Genomic DNA, 6,000 nt, shown 5'->3' with positions numbered 1-6,000 from the left:
ACTCTATGTAGCCTGTGCACCAAGTGCACTATATGTAGCCTGTGCACCAAGTGCGACTTCAACACTTATCACAGTTCATTACTGATGTATACTATTTGTTTTCTTTTCAAAATAAAATTAAAAATGCTGGTGGTAAGCCTAAATTAAAAGGATATTAAAATTTCTTCACGTGGGGGGTACATATCAAATAGGTGATTATAAAATCGTAGTTTTCTCCGGGCCCGCTGCTGACGGTCGTCATTCCCATTTATGGCCATGCGTCAAGCTTGAGAAATTAAGCGTGTCATTTAACAGGGCAGCGAGACGTAGATAATACGTCACCAATGCTTTGCTCAAAATGGAAAGAAAGCCTATTAGAATGGTGGTCGGACATTCAAAGAAATCCCGTACACTTTCCAAGAAATCCGAAATCCAGCCTGGATTTCTTCAAAATCCTGAGGTTTTTTCAAATTTTCCAAATCCAGCAAGAAATACGGAAATCCAGCGGGGAATCGAATAAATTGTAAAATCACGAAATCCGTCGAGAAATCGAAAAATTTGCAAACTCACGAAATCCGTCGAGAAATCCCGAAATCTTGAAATCCAGCGAGACATCTTGAAATTCCGAAATCCGTCGAGAAATCCCGAAATCTTGAAATCCAGCGAGACATCTTGAAATTCCGAAATCCGTCGAGAAATCCCGAAATCCGTCGAGAAATCCCGAAATCTTGAAATCCAGCGAGACATCTTGAAATTCCGAAATCCGTCGAGAAATCCCGAAATCTTGAAATCCAGCGAGACATCTTGAAATTCCGAAATCCGTCGAGAAATCGAAAAATTTGCAAACTCACGAAATCCGTCGAGAAATCCCGAAATCTTGAAATCCAGCGAGACATCTTGAAATTCCGAAATCCGTCGAGAAATCCCGAAATCTTGAAATCCAGCGAGACATCTTGAAATTCCGAAATCCGTCGAGAAATCCCGAAATCTTGAAATCCAGCGAGACATCTTGAAATTCCGAAATCCGTCGAGAAATCCCGAAATCTTGAAATCCAGCGAGACATCTTGAAATTCCGAAATCCGTCGAGAAATCGAAAAATTTGCAAACTCACGAAATCCGTCGAGAAATCCCGAAATCTTGAAATCCAGCGAGACATCTTGAAATTCCGAAATCCGTCGAGAAATCCCGAAATCCGTCGAGAAATCCCGAAATCTTGAAATCCAGCGAGACATCTTGAAATTCCGAAATCCGTCGAGAAATCCCGAAATCTTGAAATCCAGCGAGACATCTTGAAATTCCGAAATCCGTTGAGAAATCCCGAAATCTTGAAATCCAGCGAGACATCTTGAAATTCCGAAATCCGTCGAGAAATCGAAAAATTTGCAAACTCACGAAATCCGTCGAGAAATCCCGAAATCTTGAAATCCAGCGAGAAATCTTGAAATTCCGAAATCCGTTTAGAAATCCCGAAATCTTGAAATCCAGCGAGAAATCTTGAAATTCCGAAATCCGACGAGAAATCACGAAATCCCTAAATCCGACGAGCAATTTCGAACTCCAACTCTAAATCCAGGACTAAACTGAAGAAATCCGAAATCCAACAAGAAATCTGAAATCCCGTACACTATTTTAGTGAATGTCCGACCAATCACTGCCAAGTCCCTACTAAATAGTAGTTTACGAGCTATATAAATCCAATCAATTCCCAATTTCCAAGATGGATCTGAAAGTCTCAGATTCAAAGGCGTCTGGAATTATTACCTCCTAAAAAGTATAACAACAATAGAGAAACTCTAAGGACATTTTCCTTTCGTAGCGCTAATGAGCAAAGCTTGTTAATGGTCGAAGTTGCTGATAATTATAAAACTATAAATTTAATAGGAGGAGCTATTAATTTTCTATTCAAATAAGTGAACCCTTCAATAGTCAACTCTAATAATATATATCACCGTAAAGTCCACTTTTCGGTCTATAAATTCGGCGTGGTAGAAACCTTAAGCCCGCGCGTGAACTTAATTAATTACAATATTCTTTTAAGTGCCGAAGCCGGTTCTGCGGACGGGTAAACATTTAAAATTGCGAGCGAGGATTAAAACTTTACGGCGCCATCCGGAGGTCTAAAATTGAACGAGGGATGATGTAATAAAGAAGACAACGCTAATCCAATAGCGCCGCTGGGCCGCTTTTCTTTATTAGTGGGTCGCGCCAGGGACAAAGCCCGCTCCATCAGCATCACCATCACCATTTTATCAGGCTACGAGGGCGTGTAAAGATATTTGCAATAATTTAAAAAGCGTCGTGAACTTTAAAAGTCAGTGATAAGTGCCGCTTCCTAAAAATTTTAACGGTCAAAGAGTCCGTCGGCCTAGAGAGCGCCAGAAACTAATTTTCCTAAAACCGTCGTGAAAAACGCATCTGGACTGTGTTAAAGGTACAAAGCGCTTCACGTGATTACTGATAAAACGAGAAACTACTCTTGGCTAGCTCCGCGAGGCTTCTTTCCCCTCAGACCACCCTCTCCGCGGCCCACCCTGAACCCCCTTTCTCGACAGCACGCGCTACAGCACGCAGGCGCCCAGACCCCGACGTACGATGCCCTTCCCCCGCTCCTTCCCCCCACCCGCCTCGCCTTCCCCCTTTCCTTCCCCCACTGGCGTCATCTTCCCCTCTTCCTCCCCAACCCGCGTTTTCTTCTCGCTTCGCCTTCGTCTAATACCGAGCGTCACCCCCTGGCAAGCAACCCCTCAACTACGTCTTATATCTTTGGGAAGGTTTATCGCGCCCAGACCGGCCCGGAATATGTATAGTCGAGCGGCCGTTCGTGTTTGTTAAAGGGACGGTAAATCAACTCACCCAAATGATGTTTCGCCGGAATATTTTAAATAATACATTTCAGTTTTAGTGCGACCGTAAAAACGTTTTAAAGGTAGGCCCTCGATGCCTACTAGGAACCGTAATAACGAATGAGTTATTTTAGATGTTACGCTTTTATCTAAAATAAGATACGGTGTACCTTACGGGAGAGCCCCAGGAATTTAGACCTATCTCGTATCATTAATCATTAAGTTGAGCTTTTCCTACTTCTTCTTAGTTCTTACTACCCGAAACATTTTTCAGACTTGGGTCTTAATATAAAATATAAAAAAGGCCAAAATAGGCTTTGGAATCGAATAAATTACCGTAATCAGTGTAATCTTCGATACGTATGAACGTCCAGATTTTGACAGAGAATCTTTAATAAAAATAATTATAATAATCAGATAGGCTAATACCCAAGGCACCACTAGCTTAGGCATAAGTCATCAAGCGAACTTTAAAGCCATTAATTCAGGTGGTCGGGTTACGATGGGTAGGAAGGTGATGGCAAGCCCTTCATGCCACGCGAGCCAACAGTACGCCGTTAGAAAACATTATACAGGGTTCACACTACTATAGCCAAACCGATTTCCCTGATATTTACAAGTTTTCCCAGCGATATTGTCAGGTTTTCGTACTGTTATTTCCAAATTTTAACAACGATATTGCTAGGTTTTCGTACTGTTATTTCCAAATTTTAACAACGATATTGTCAGGTTTTCCCACTGATATTTTCAGGTTTTCCCACAAATATTTCTAAGTTTTAACAACGATATTGAAAGGTTTAACCACTGATATTTAAAGGTTTAACAATGATATTTCATAGTTTTAACAACGATATTTCGTGTTTTAACAACGATATTTCATAGTTTCAACAACAATATTTCGTAGTTTCAACAACTTTGAACGAAGTGGTCATTCAAAGTTAAAATTGGGTAAAACGGCCAAAACTGGCCAGTTTGAATCAGGAGTGGTCAATATGGTAAAAAATGGTCAGTTTTCTATGGGAGTGGTTAATATGGTTAAAAATGGTCAGTTTGCGATGGGAGTGGTCAATATGGTTAAAAATGGTAAGTTTGCGATGGGAGTGGTCAATATGGTTAAAAATGGTCAGTTTGCGATGGGAGTGGTCAATATGGTTAAAAATGGTCAGTTTGCGATGGGAGTTGTAAATATGGTCAAAAATGGTCAGTTTGAATCAGGAGTGGTCAATATGGTCCAAAATGGTCGGTTTGCGATGAGAGTGGTCAATATGGTCCAAAATGGTCGGTTTGCGATGGGAGTGGTCAATATGGTTAAGAATAGTCAGTTTGCGATGGGAGTGGTCAATATGGCTAAGAATAGTCAGTTTGCGATGCGATGGGAGTGGTCAATATGGTTCAAAATGGTCAGATTCCGATGGGAGTGGTCAATATGGTTCAAAATGGTCAGTTTGCTAAGGGAGTGGTCAATATGGTCCAAAAGGTTCCGTTTGTTAAGGGAGTGGTCAATATGGTCTAAAGTGGTCATTTTACCTAACTCCCCTAAAAACATTTGATTTTGTCAAGTTAGACCATAGGGAGGTTCAAAACAAATAGTTCAAATATTATCTGGCGGCCGCAAGTATTTTTAATTTTTGTTGGAAAATTTCGAAATTGTTTGTATTTGCCGTAATTCCGAATTGATTGTTATGGTTACATTTAGTTCTGGCCAAACTGACCATTTTGGACCATCTTGGCCACTCTCATCGCAAACCGACCATTCTGGACCATATTGACCACTCTCATCGCAAACCGTCCATTCTGGACCATATTGACCACTCTCGTCGCAAACCGACCATTTTGGACCATATTGACCACTCCTGATTCAAACTGACCATTGTGACACTTTTAGCATTTAAGGTTATTTGTAAATTATTGTTACACCATTTTGGACCATATTGACCACTCCCATCGCAAACTGACCATTTTTAACCATATTGACCACTGCCATAGCAAACTGACCATTTTTGACCATATTGACCACTCCTGATTCAAACTGGCCAGTTTTGGCCGTTTTACCCAATTTTAACTTTGAATGACCACTTTTACGAATGTTTGACATGATCATCACAAAAGTCAAAATTTGAAAATTTTGCAAAGGGCCCTTTGGTGCCCATGAAATTAGCATATAAAATCCCATAAGGAATTTCCGGCTCGACCAATGTCCAAATTCGAAAGTTCATAAAACTTGACCTTTTGGCTCTGTTTAAAAATCCGCCCGGCTGATACCTTCCTGGGGCATGGTCTAAAGGTTGGCATAACGTTTTCTCGGATCCCAGACTTACAGTCCAAGACCTTCCCTTGTAAGTACAAAATACGGAAGCGGAGACAAGGAAAAACAAATAATTATAAAAGCAATAAAACAAATATAGTACAAAGCAATAAAACAAATAGTACAAAGCAATAAAACAAATATAGTACAAAATACGGAAGCGGAGACAAGGAAATAACGCATAAAATCGATATGATTAAAAACCGTATTGTAGTGCCTTATATTAGTGAAATGGGTTATATTTAACCGTAATGATTTTGTGACCTCTAAGCAGTGCCGTAACTAGCCTTTTCTGCGACCGGTGCGAGCTTCTATAACTGCGCCCTTAAACAATTTTCTAATCTTTCCCGGTTCTGACTATAAAATAAACAATGTGACACTGTCTATAAAAAAAATCTATCATTCAAAAATTAAATTTTGGTTTGAGTATAGGTACTTGGTAAAATTTTCAATTGATATAGGTACTTGGTAGAATTTTGAATAATTATATATAAATTAATTTAAAGATTGTTTATTTGAAAATATTTGCCAAAATACACAAAAATCCGATTAGTACAGAGTTAAGTTAGACTACTATCTTTTTAAAGATTTACTTTACGCGCTTTCCTCATTGCGAAGTCCTTGATTATGTTTTCATACGACAGGAGCCGTGTTATGAGGAGTTCAATAGTATATATAGTTTACATAGAGTCACGTAGTGGCAAACGCGTGTAGTTCATAGACTGCTGGAATTTTGTCTGCTAAGCGGACGATTTGCCATAATAAAGCAGATGAAAGTCCAGCAGTTTGTGAGCTTCGAGCGTTTGCCGCTACGTGGCTCTATATTATTATATAAACTGAAATAGCAAACTTCCAGATGTAAAAATATTATT

Source organism: Leiobunum rupestre, chromosome 1, assembly GCF_980474605.1.
Source record: "Leiobunum rupestre chromosome 1, qqLeiRupe1.1.hap1, whole genome shotgun sequence".
NCBI classification, from domain to species: Eukaryota; Metazoa; Arthropoda; class Arachnida; order Opiliones; family Sclerosomatidae; genus Leiobunum; species Leiobunum rupestre.
Note: the sequence above shows the minus strand (reverse complement) of the source record.